This window comes from Pteropus alecto, unplaced genomic scaffold, assembly GCF_000325575.1.
Source record: "Pteropus alecto unplaced genomic scaffold, ASM32557v1 scaffold5, whole genome shotgun sequence".
NCBI classification, from domain to species: Eukaryota; Metazoa; Chordata; class Mammalia; order Chiroptera; family Pteropodidae; genus Pteropus; species Pteropus alecto.
This window is the reverse complement of record NW_006441953.1, coordinates 20,120,340-20,134,436: the sequence shown is the minus strand read 5'-3', so window position 1 is coordinate 20,134,436 and position 14,097 is coordinate 20,120,340.

Below are 14,097 nucleotides of genomic sequence, written 5' to 3'. Positions count from 1 at the left end.
CCTACACCATCAATTACCAAATCATGTTATACATGGAATATTAGTGTTTTAGTGTGTTAATAGGGTCTACACAGAGGAAGATAAAATGGTGTATAGTCCAATAAATTTAGGAGAATAGGGTTAATAAAAGTTGAAACATTTCTTTAATGAAGGAATTTAACATCCTAACATTTATTCTGAATAACCAACACTTTGTAACAGCTTTAACTAAACTTATGTGAGCAACTTTAAAAAACTTAAAAAATAAATAATAAAGCTAGTGATCCACAGAAACAGCAGTTTGGGAATTATAAGATTACAACTGTTCTTTAATTTATAACCCACATAGCCAAGCTTTTTCTTCATTCCTTCAGCGTTGTTGGATATATCACTTAGTCCACTCTTTTGCTAAATAGTCATTCTATCTCTTCTTATGTCCAAATCCATCCCACAACTCTAGACCCTGTCTGTTCTCACATGTAAGCTCATGTTCTCTAACTTACAGTACATCTGCAGAACTACAGATAGGAATATCCATGTTAAGTTTGTTTCCAACTTCAACCAATGTATAATAAATGCATCACCATTTTCTAGGCCACCCACTCACACACCTCACCCTCATCTTTGGACATCACCTAGAAGAATAACCAACCGTGATTGTCATTAAATTGGGATTTCCTCAGCTCACAAACTTCTCAATTTCTGCCTATAAAACAATAAAACAACATGCTTGGTCACGCACCATTTTTCATTATTCCCTTCATTTTCAGGCAAAGTAATTCCTTTCTGAAGGCAAATTAGTCTTCCCAGCTTCCATCTCTATTCCTTCTTTTATCTTTCTTTTCTCTTTCTCTCCTGTATCTTCAACATCTTCTCTACTAGTTTTTTCTCCATAGAATAGTAAACCCGATCCAAAAGTTTTGTTTTAATTTTGTTTTCCTTTTACACAACTTCATTCTTGAGTTTGGCCTTATCTTCCTTTTCAAACAAAGTCATCTGCTCTCATAATTTCCATATTCTCATCTCTAGTAACTTTCTCAATTATCAGAAAGTCTAGGTTCTTCCATCAGCATTTGATTAGGACTGTTTTCTAAAGATGTGTCTTGTATGCACTGGGCTCAGAGAAGGGACGAAAGTGTGGATCTGGGGTCTACAAACCAGAGTTTCAGTTTTAACTTTAAAGCTTTTTAGCATTGTGATCATTGGCAGGGTTTTAGGCTCAGAAAGCTTGTCTTTATTTCTGTCGAGGGGCAACGTTAATTTCATCTAAGCAAGATCTTTGGAGTAATACATTAGATATTACATGAAAGGCTTCTAGGAGGTGGTCAGTGGTGTTCACACTCCTGCCAGGCAGCCCTCCTCTCACTTGCTCCCTTGACACTGCTGGTTGCCACCTCGTTAACATTCTCCATGGTCTCCTGAGGCTCCTCGCAGGGCTTCGGTTGTTCTAACTTGTCTCCTTTCTTTCGCACTTAATGTTGATATCTGTCAAATACTTTCCCCCGTGAGTTTTCTTTCCTTCTTAATCTAAATTTTCTCAAAGTTTCAACTCTTGTTTTCTGAGAATTCACATTTATAAAGAAAATCTGCAATGGAGCAATTTATCTAAGTCTAAACTAGTATATCTAATTGTTTACTGAACATCTCCACTTGAATGTCCCACAGGAAACAAAAATGTAAGACGTGCAATGTTGAATCCATTGTGTGTTTCTGCTGCAAAACTGTCACTTTCTTGTATCTTTTGTCTCAATAAAGGGCACCACTATTGGTATATGTAAGATAATTTTAGGTGCTATACAATTATATCAAGAAAAAAGTTCTGTTTTGGACTTAATATGTTTTTAGTGCTTCTATAGCACTTCAGAAACTCCTGTTTTAACAAATAAAAATGTTTCGGCACCTTTGACAAGTTAACTTTTAAAAAGGTTGACTTTGCCAATTCTATATTAAAATTCTATTTATGATAAATATGCTTGTTTTACATTTATAACATGAATACCATAACTTTTATAGTTTTTTAGTCTTTTTAAAAAAATGTATTTATATTATAATAGTTAATTTAAAGAAAAATATTAAATAATAATGCACTCCTATACCAAGTATGGAAAATCATGACAATATGTGAATGATGATATTTGGTGAAACATATTCTAGCTTATCTTTGTCTCTCAAGACCCACTGCTATTGACTTAGCTTAGTTTCTCATAAGTTTTTACCTAAGATTCTTATAATTCTCTTCTATTTAGAATCCTTTCCTCTTGTCTCATTTCTCTCCAATTTATCTCCTAATTTACTGCCAGGATAATTATTGAAAAGCCTAGATTACAACACAGCTTCCTGTGATTAATTGTTTACTGAACATCCTTCACTGGGGCCTTGTAATATATATATTTTTTCACCACCTTGTAGCATTTGGGTCCGACTGCTTCCTGTACTTTTCATGGCCTTTCTTCCCAATGTGCCTGCTCTCTTCTATTGGTTCTTCAGTGCTTATTCAGGATTCCTGCAAAAAGATGAGATAAACACATGCATATCCTATCCCATCCTCCTGCAGGATAAAATGATAAAAGAAATACTTAAGTAGAAAAGTTGTTTTTTTTTTTCGTTGTTATTATTATTGTTAGAGAATAAAAGAATTGAAAAATATATAAAGGGTTCAGAGAATTTGTACCAGCCACAGACGTGCTCCTACTGTCACATGAACTGACTGAGGCCAGGACCCCTGTCTTTTTTTTTTTCAATCTACATATCTTTATTGCCATTCTTTGCCTTATTGTACTAGGTAGCACTTCCAGAATGATGTTTAATAAGAGTGAGGAGAAGGGGACATTCTTGCCATGATTTTGATCTTAGGGAGAAGATATTCAGGTTCTCACTATTAAATATGATGCTAGCTGCAGATAACTTGTAGATATTTTTCATAAAACTAAGAGAATTACCCTTTAGTCCTAATTTTCTGAGAGTTTCTATCATGATCATGTGTTGGATTTTGTCCAATATTTTCTGTGTCAGTTAATATAATTTTCCTTCTTTAGCCTGTTGATCACATAAACTGATTTTCAGATATAGAAGCAGCCTTGCATATCAATAATAAATCTTACTTTGTCATTTTATCTAATTCTTTTTGTACAATGTTGGATTTGATTTGCTAATATTTTGTTGTGACATTTTTAAATCTATGTTTATAGGAAATATTGGCATGTAGTTTTCCTTTATTGTTACGTCTCTATCTGATTTTGGTATTGGTATAAAGCCAGTATCATTGAATAACTTAGGAAATGTTCTCGCCATTTCTATTTTCTGAAAGAGGTTGCAAAAATTTGGTATTTTTTAAAAAGTTCAATGTTTGGTAAAATTTTCCAGTGAAACCATTTTGGTTTAGTACTCTCTGTTTTAGAAATTCATTAAATATTTGTCCAATTTCTTTAATAACTATAGGGCTGTTCAGATTATTTATTTCTCCTATTGTGAGAGTTCTGTTAATTTGTGTCTTTCAAAGAATTAGATCATTTCATCTAAGCTATCATGTGTGCAGGCCTAGAATGCCTCATGACGTTCCTTTACTATCCTCTAAATGTCTGTGGGATCTGTGGTGATGACACTTCTCTTATTTATGGTATTAATAATTTGTTCCTTCTCTCTTTTTTTCTTGGTCTGTCTAGCTAGAAGTTAATCAATTATATTGATCTTTTAGAAAAACCAGCATTTAGTTTTGCTGACTTTCTTGATTTTCCGATTTTAATTTCATTGATTTCTGCTTTAATTTTTGCTACTTATTTTCTTCTGTTTGCATTGGAATTAAATTGCTGTTCTTCCTTTTACTTTTTCTAGGTGGAACCTCAGATTATTAATTTTAGATATTTCCTCTTTTCTAATATATGCATTCCATGCTATAAATTTCTTTTCAAACAGTGCGTTTGCTGCATCCCACAATATTACGTTTTATTTTTATTTTACTTAGTTCAAATTATAAAAATTTCTTGAGTTTTTGTTATTGATATTATCTGACTCATCTTATCCAGAATTGCATTGTTTGAAGTCAAAATATTTTTGGATTTCCAGTCATCTTTCTGTTGAATTCCAATTTAATTTCATTGTGGTCTGAGAACATACTCTGTGTGATTCCTATTCTTTTAAATGTGTAAAGGTGTTTTAATGGCTAAAATGTGTTCATATTGGTGAATGTTCCATTTGAGCTTGAGAAGAATCTGTATTTCAGTGTTGTTGAATAAAGTATTCTATAAATGTCAAATAGATCTGGTTGATTAATGATGGTGTTCATTTTAACTACACTGTTACTGATTTTCTGCCAGCTGTATCTATCATATCATAATTATAGTCACTAACTATAATTGTGGATTTGTCCATTTCTTCTTATTTTTCTATCAATTTTTACCACATGTATTTTAATGTTTTGATTTTTGGTGCCTAAACATTAAAGATTACTATATCTTCCTGAAGAATTAATTCTTTTATCATTATGTAATAGCTAATTTTCTTTGTTCTGCAGTTTGTTTGTTTGAAGCTAATATAGCTACTTCCACTTTTCTTGATTAGTGTTAGCATGGTATATCTTTCTTCATCCCTTTTCTTTTAACTTGTGTTTTTATATTTAAAATGGGTTCTTGTAGACTACTTCTGTTTAGACTTTTATTTATCTTTTTAATCAGTCTGACAGTCTGCCTTTTAATTGTATTTAGACCATTTACATTTAGAATGATTATGATATATTTTCATTAATATCTACCACACTTATAATTATTTTATTTGTATTTGTATTTTTTCTATTTTAAATATTTTTACCTCTTTTTCTGTCTTCTGTGGTGTTAATTGAGCATTTTACATGATTATATTTTTTCTCTTCTCTTAGCACATCAGTTATACTTCTTTTTAAAGTTTTTTAGTGGCTGACCTAGAATTTGCAATTTATATTTACAACTAATCTAAGTCTATTGTCAAATAACACTGTATTGCTTCCTGGGCCGTGCCTAGTACCCTGTAACAAAGTCTTTTTAAGTTTTACCCTCCTGTGCCTTATAAAATTGCTACAATTCACTTCACCTAGCTATGTGTTATGATCACCTAATACATTGTTACTCTTATTTCTTTAAATAATTATCTATGACAATCATCTATTAGACCAATTAAGAATAAGAAAAATACAATACTTTATTTTACCTACATTTATTCTCTTGCCATTGTCCAACATATTATTTTCCTTCTCTCTGAAGACATTTTTTTTTTTTTAACATTTTTTGTAAGGCAGGTCTTCTGACAATGAATTTCATCGTATCTTATTTGTCTGAGAAAGCCTATGTTACTCCTTCACTTTTGAAGAATAATTTCCCCGGATATAGAATTCTAGGATGTGCTTACATTTTTCTTTCTACACACTAAATATTTTATTCTACTCTCTTCTGGTTTTCATGGTCTCTGGTAAGCAGTCCGTTGTAATTCTTATACTTGTTTCTTTGTAGGTAAGGCACTGTTCTCTGCCTCTGGCTTTTGCCTTCTTTCACTATTTCTTTTTGTCTTTGATTTCCTGCAGTTTGTTATGATTTGCCTATGTGTAGGTTTAAAATTTTTTTTTTAAATTTATCTTGTGTAGTGTTATCTGAACTTCCTGGATCTGTCATTTGGTATCTGTCATTAATTTGGGGAATTATTCACCCATCAATAATTTAAATAATTCTTCTCTTTTTCTTACTTAACAATCACACATATGTAACACTTTTGTCTCACAGTAATTGTATATTCTTTTTTGAGTTTCATTCTGTTTTTACTTTGTATTTTATTTGGGATATTTCTAGTCACATATCTTCAAGCTTACTGATTCCTTTTCTTGGCCATGTCTAGTCTACAGAGAAGCCCACCAAAGATATTGTTCATTTCTGTTACAGTGTTTTTTCTAAATTTATTCCTATCATTCCTCTTTGATTTTTTTCATAGAGTTTACATTTCTCTTCGTACCACCTATTCTTATATGTTACATAATTTTTTCTATTTGGGTACTTAAGATATCAATCATGATTATTTTAAATTCTCTATCCGATATTTTTAAAATCTGTGTTCATATCTGAGTCTGGTTCTGATGTTTATTTTGACTCCTCAGGTAATGTGTATTTTATTCTCTTTAGCATACCTTGTACTTTTTTGTTGAAAGCTGGACACGATGTGTTGGGCAATAAGAACAGAGGTGAAGAGATCTAAATGTGAGGTTTTATATTAATCTAGCTATGAGCTAGAATGTGTTTAATGCTTTATGTATCTCTAGGTGTCAGAGGATACAGTTTCTTCAGTGTCTTTGGTTATATTTTTCCCTCTCTTACTGTCTCTGGGTTTCCCTAAACACACATTCTGGAAGAAATTATGTATCTTTCACTCTTTCAGTCGTAATCCACTGTTGTTACATGGGAACCCTATTGATGGTGAGGATGAGGGGAGAGAAAACATTTAATAACATTATGATTAAGTCTTAGTATTTTACTTGGGTTGAATCTATGGATTGTGACCTTCAGAAGCATTTCTTAAATTTTTATTTTCCTCCTTTTGGTGAGTCAAGGAAGCTAGAAGGAGATAGAGTTGGCTAATTGACCTTCCAACAGGTAGATAAAGCTCTTCTGTACAGGTTCCCTTGGAGAGCAGAACTTTTGCTATAGAGAATGCTCTGGGTATATTTCAGATGGTTACTTTTCTCCCTCTTCTGCTTGAAACTCAAGAGGATGTTTCTTATACCTTTGACTTGAGAACGTGATGGAATTCCTGGATATAAAGTCCATATAATATATGTTTGCATGTGGAGTCAGAGTCTAAGACTGCGGCCCTAGAAATTTCTCATTCTCACACTTGACCACACTTAGCCTTCAGCAGTTTGTCAAAATTACCTTTTAAGATTCTTTGACACTTTATGGCTCCAGTGGCTTTTGCTGCAGTTTAGATGATCTTGGTTGTGAGAGTCTCCTGTCTCCCCACTTTTGGAGGTGGTGGTTTGCTCTGTCACCTCAATTCTCTGAGGGGTCTAGGAAAAGTCATTGGTTTTTAGTTTGTTCAGCTCCTTTTTATTGTAAGGATGAGAGTGATGAGTTCCAGGCTCTTTACCTGTTAAAGCTGAAACTGGAAGTCTTGCCTTTGTTTCTCAAAGATATTTTCACTGGATATAAAATTCCATGTAGACAGTTTTCTCTCTCAGTACATTAATTATATTGCTCTACTGTCCTCTCATTTGATTTGTTTCCAATGAGAAATACACCATCATTTTTTTTCTTAGAACATAGAAGGAGAAATAAAACAAGCTAGAGTCTGAAAAGAGGGAGAAAAAGCTTTAAAATCACATGAAACATTTATTTAAAGATGAATTACCACATCTGGAATAAGAAAGATGGGATAATATGTCATTTTGAAGAAAACTCTGGCAGATTAGCTGCTAGTCTTGTGATGGTTTTGTCACCTTAGATATATTTTGGGTCTACAGAACGGAGTAAAAAGTGAGGTTTAAACAGAGTTTTGTTTCTCTGACTTCTTAGATAAGGAGATGAGAACTACTGTTACCTGGGGACATAGAGAATTCTTCCTAAAAAGGTGATAAAGAAATCTATAATAAAATATGGTCAGTATTAGAAGCAGTCTAAATAAATCAAGCATTTAGGCCCGTAGTTCAAGAACATGGCAAGAGAAATGACAGACATGACAGTGGTATTAAAAACTGTGGTTTTCCTGGAGAGAGAAAAAGCAGAGTTCTATAAATCAAGCACAAACTAAATAATACTTAATCGCAGTTGGAACTTGGGCAGTAGGCAGATGTGCCCCAAAGAACTTAGGTTATTATTATTTTTTTGAATTCTAGAATTAAATAGTATTTTTGATGATTTACTGATAAGTGAATTTCCTCAATTACAAAATTAAGTCTCAAGGATTTTAAATGCCTTATAAATACAAATATTCACATCTAAGGTCAGTGATATCAAAGGGCATGACATGTTTGAGGCCCTTTAGTGGCCATTTTATCAATGAATTAAATGCATGTAATATAGAATGCACTCATATAACACTTACCTTGTTATAACATTTTGCTTGATGGCAGAGAAAGTTTGACATAGTATCCACATTAGCCTCCAACAACTTAAACACTAAGAACAAACAAAACTGACATTAAAACCTAAAAACTCTGGAAGCATAAGTACATTACACCAATGTGTATTACCTGAAAGCAGAGTATTGTAATACAAGTCTTGTTGCATGAAGGCAACCAAGTGAGAAATAAGTTCAGAGTACAGCATAACTCAAGAGAGAAAGTTATCTGAGTGCTTAGGTAGGGGTATGCAAATCATGATTTTATTTGTGGGTAATTTTATTTATTCAACCAAAGTTATTGAGCATGTATATATCACATTCATTTCACTGTGAAAAACAGCCATTTGAGATATCTTGTTTGTTTTTTTTTGTCTGTTTGTTTTTTTTTTTTTGCAATGAGTTTACATTTTGGAAGAATAGATAGACAGTCTTTAAATACAGAAGGCCAAGTTCCCTAATGGGGTAGTTACTGGCTACCATGAAAGTGCTAAAAACCCTATGTGAATGAGAAAGGAAGAAAGGGGGTCATCTAATTAGAATAGATCCTGAAGTGAAAAATAATAGGCATATTTCTCCATCACACTATTTTCATATGTTTCAGCGTGACAGTGGGGAATTTTAGGAAGATTATTCAGCATTTTCTAAAGTCAAGTAGTCATCAAACTGCCTTTTCAAATGTGGTCATGTCCTGTACCAGCTGCACCATTATTTAATAATGTTCTTTGTGTTGATTTACTTTTTGTTTAAAAAATTTTATATAAAAAGGAAGTTTATATAACTAGCATAAATGGAAGTTACTTACACAGAAAATAATCATATAAAGGATGAAATGAAAACATGTGTTTTAGATATGGTTGCCTGAACAAGTTTTGAGTACGGGAGGATGGGTAAGAATTTAAGATGGACAGGACTAAACTGAAAATTTCTGGTCTTAATCAGAAAGACCGAAAGAGATCTGAGAAGATTATGTATTTCTATTTGATTTGAAATTTATGTCCCACAAACTAAATTCATTTCATATACCTGCTAAAATTTTACATGACATAATATGTATTCCATGTTTTAGAAAAGGCTGTGCTCTATGCAACAAATATTTAAGAGAAGTAAGGTGAATCCCAGAGATAAAAGCAAGAGAGAAAGTCAGAAAATCTTATTTTTTTCCTAATAAAAATATATCACTTTATTGAAAGGAAAGTTAGACATCATTGAGTCCAACTACATACTGAATGTCAAAATCTATCTAACGGTATCTGTATTTTCAGGTTATATTCTGACCTTTCCACTATTAGATCTCATATCATTCTACTGAATTGAAATCAAGCTCTATGTAATTCCCGGACACTGGTTTCACTTTCTAGAGTAGTTCACAGAGTCCCTTGAGGATAACTGAGTTTATGTGTAATTCCTCTTATAAATTCACCTGTAACTCAATAAAGAATGAACAAAAATAGTGTTATAAAAATAGCTCCAATCTTCACTAGTTTATAACAAGTGATACTATACTCAACCCCAGATTTGTGGCCTTTAATTGTTTTAGTAACACATGCCTTAGGATTCACCTACCAACTAAAAAGCAGTGTGCCCCACTGGGAGATGCCTGGGAGAACTATATATCTAGGGCACAAAACACATCTATTTTGGTTTCTCACTGCTGCTTTCTAAAAATCTGGGGATCACTATCATTTTCCCTAGGTTTCTCTTTTCCAGTATAAATGTCCTTTAATACTTTAAGCTCTGATTTGGAGTTTACCTTTATTACCTTTATCACTTGGGTTTCCTCATCTGAGTGGACCTTGGTTTGCCAGTGTCTTTCATTGTATGCAGCCCCCAGAATAAGTCCCAATTCTGCAGCTGTTGTGTGACCAGTGTGGGGCGTGGAAGAATTGCTTCTTCTTGAAAGTTCTATTTACTCCTCTGTTTACTACCGTCTAATATTTCATGGGACCTTTTGAGCTGCCATGTCTTGTTATTGGCTTATATAGAAATTGCAGAAATTGAAAACTTTATATCTTTGCTTTTATTTTCTCTTTAATTAAAAAGCCTGATAATAAATATCAGTGAAGATGTGACAAAATTGGTACACTGATACTTTGCTGATGAAAATATAAAATAGTGCAGATGCTTTGCAAAACAGCCTGGCAATTCCACAAAAGATTATACATGATGTTACTCTATACCCAGCAGCTGTGCTCCTAGGTATGAAAAATATGAAAAATAAGAGCATATGTGCATACAAAAACCTGTACATACATCGTTCATAGCAGCAGTGTTTGTACTAGCCCCAAAGTAGAGACAACCCAAATCTCTGTTAGTTTTAGAATGAACAAATAAAATGTTGTACACCTCTACAATGGAATATTATTCAGCAATTAAAAGGATTAAAATACTGATATATGCTACGAGGTAAACAAAACTTGAAAACATGCTAAGTAAAAGAAGCCATTCACAAAAGACCACATATTGTATGATGCCATTTATATTAAATGTCCAGAATAGGTAAATCTATATATATAGAAAATACACGTAAGGTCCCTAGAGGGAAAGGTTGAGGGAAGTAGAGAATGACTGGAGGGAACTGAGCAGCGCTCAGACCCGCGATGGTCTAGTTGTCACCGTCGGGTCCCTGGAGGCGCCAGCGCCCCAGCCAGAAGTGAGGTGGCGCTGGGAACCCAGACTGCCAGTTCCCCGGGGCAGACCGCTGCAGCACACCTCAGCGGGAAACTCAGAGATTAGGCCAGATGTACATTTCAAAAGATGCCAGATGGCACTCACTCACAGACCTGTGCTCAGATGTGGAGAACAGGAGCAAGAGCCAAGATAGTACCCCTTTGCCAGTATGTCGGGGCTGAAAGCTTTCTTCTGCTCTCGGACACCATCTTGGTAAGGAGCAAAGGGAGCATCGTCTTGACAGAATATTTGCAAGATAGAGACTGACATAAATTAAAAGAGAAGAATATATTCGTAATTGATAAATTTCAAAACCACTCATTGGGCAGGGACTCCTAAAGATTAGATCGTTATAGAAAAATAAAGGTTGGCTTATTATGCATTTATTTGTTTGTTTAATTGCTGTATAATAATGTAGTAATTTTAAAACTCTAATTTCATATGCTTGTCTTTGACCTTCAGATTCATTTTATTGAAGGCCAACAGACCAAAGTATACATATCTTTTTACATCTTTTTCAGGGGATCTGGATTGTTCTATCTTTTCATCACCAAATGGGAAACGGGCCTGTGCTAAGGTAAGAACCAGCAAAGCCCGCGGGAGCTGAACCAAGGTGAAGGTACTGTGTGTGCTGCCTCGCACGACGGGAAGGGGCTCAGTGGTTCCACGCTGTATGAAGGGGCGGGACAGAGAGAGTAGCAGCTCATGAAGACCTAAAATAGCATCCTTCCCTCCCCAAGTAAGACTGAAGAAGATTCTGGAGAACAGAGTTAAAGTAGAAATGATGATGAGAGCCTGTTCATCTGAAACCAAGAGTGGTGGCCCGTGGAGCAGGATGCAGAGCCCATTGACAAGCGAGGCGGGCGCGGGGATTTTTTTTCAGTTGTTCTCAAGTGTCCGGAGTGAGCCTGGGGCAGGGATTTGCACTGCAAAGAATGTTACTTAAGGGAGATTTTCAATTTTTTGAGGCAATCTACAGATTTAATATTTGCTACATTATGTTCCATTGATTAAACCTCTGTGATAACTTTGTGGTCCATGTGTTTGAAAGCAGAAAGCTTCAAGATGACTCAGCAGATTTTTTTTTTCCCAGCTCAGTTTGGTGGGAGTTTATGCAGAATGAATTATAAAAATCTCTTATAAAGAGTGATATATTTTAAAATCTCCATGTTCTTAGAACACAGTTCTCATTCAAAATATTAAACTATTGATATGGCATTTGCACCAACTAATCCAAATAAATAGTAGCAGATATACTATTTGAATGTATAGCAGCTAAATCTTAGACTTGCTGTGGATCTGGTGAGTCTATTTCTTGAAATTCATTTTAAGGTTACCATATAAAGTAAGATAAAAGTTTTTTAATATATAGGTTATAACATTATTGATGATAGAGAAAAGCCTGGACACAATCTTATTGATCATTTACATATATATGTGTACATACACATATCAACCATTTGCACATGTACACATTATACAAAAGCATGCATTTATACATGTGTGTACATATATCATATATATGCATTTATGTGTATTTATAAGCACATCACTGCATATTCGTAAATGTACATATATATGTTTAATATAGGCATGTTGATTAAAGAACATCCAACATATAAAAAGTTTTATAAAAGTTTATCTGAGCCAAATTTTGAAGTCATGTCTGGAAGCAAAATCTCAACGGATTGAGAAAATGTTCCGGAGAATGGCAGTTTTGCAGCTTATTTTACACATTTGAATCAAAGGAGAAGAGGTAAGGAGCGTTATTTGAAATCCATTGGTGGTAGATTAAGGAGGCGAAAGTTAAGTGAGGAATCTCTGGGCCTGGATAAAGAGCAAACTGGAGAAACACGTACCTCTTTTCCAGTGGTAGGCGCTGAATCGTTAATTAACATGTATGATAGGTAAAGATGATTTGCAGGGAACAAGATAACAATGAGGGGTGGATTCTAGGGTCTCATTCAGTAGTGGTCTTAGGCTCTGGTGCCTGTGGCTGTGCTTTGAGGGGTCTAGAAAAGAAAATTACTTTGATATTTCAAGGGCGTATTATTCTAGATGCAGAAGAACAATGAGCTCATTTAAGGTAAAAATTGACCTTTGCTAAGAAAACCTGAGGCCTGGGACATGACTACCTGCCATAGTCTACGAAGTTAGGAATTTATGATCAGACTTTCCTATGTGGTTATTTTCGGTCACTGAGCTTGTCAGGTCTGTCATGTGGCCACCCTGAACTTGTCAGGTTGATTTCATAGCTCCTTTTTTGTTCATAGGTATGTTATATGCATACGTATGTATATGGTTGTGTTTATATCCATCTATATGTATGTAGGTATGTATGGACACATAGATAAACAGATAAACAGAAAAACAGAGACCAGAACAAAAATATAGTATCAGAAAGTGAACAATGAACTGTGAAATTATGGACATTTTTTGTTTTCTTTATACTTGTCTTTTTAAGAAATCTAATTTTGCAATATTAAAACAGCAAAAACTTTATAAGCAGAAATGCAATAACGACAAAGGTCATTTAAAAAGTAACCCAGAATACTGTTGTAGGGGATTCATCAATCCACAGTTATACCGAGAGTATAAATGTTTTTAATGAATGCACCAGAGAACTGAGTTTCAAAGCCAGAAGCTGAGTCATTCCTCTGGATGAGTATGGCCTCAAATACCCACCGCTTTTATCCCTTAGCCCTATACCAACCTTTGCTTTGATAAAGCCAAGTCATTATGAGTGCCAAAGGATGAACAAGTAAGGGTAAAGTATCCCAAACCATCAGAAAGGGAGGCCAGAACAATTATTGAGCTCCAGCTGTGTGCTATGCCCAATTCTGCAACAGGGAACTCTCGTTTGTCAATTTGTTTCATTCTTACAACCCCTGGGAAATAGACATTCACATGGGATGTGAAATAAAGTGCCCAAGACCTCACGGCACAGTAAGTGGCAGAGATGTTTTTCTTTTGTTGTCCATTTCACTTGGGAATATTACGAAGAGGGAAATAATAGATGGTCTTCTAGCTTTGGTGCAATGGGAGTTTGTACCAGTTGTATGCACCCGCTTTCATTCTCTTTTCCTACCCCTAGAAGCATCTCCTTCTCTGATTCCAGAAACTCCCTCTAAGAAGAAATAGAGTATTATGCATTAATGTTCTAACACATTTGTGTTTGAACTTGCGCTTACTGTCTGAGAATGAATAAAATAAGACCGGATGCACTTATTATAGAAAATAATTTCCTATACTTAGCGTGTGACTTATTGATTCCAGTTAAATTTTGACCGAGGTTTATATGTGAAATAAATGTATATATTTTAAAATCAGTTTCCCTCCTAATCTGATTGAATTATTTATTAAATGCCTAATGATTAATAA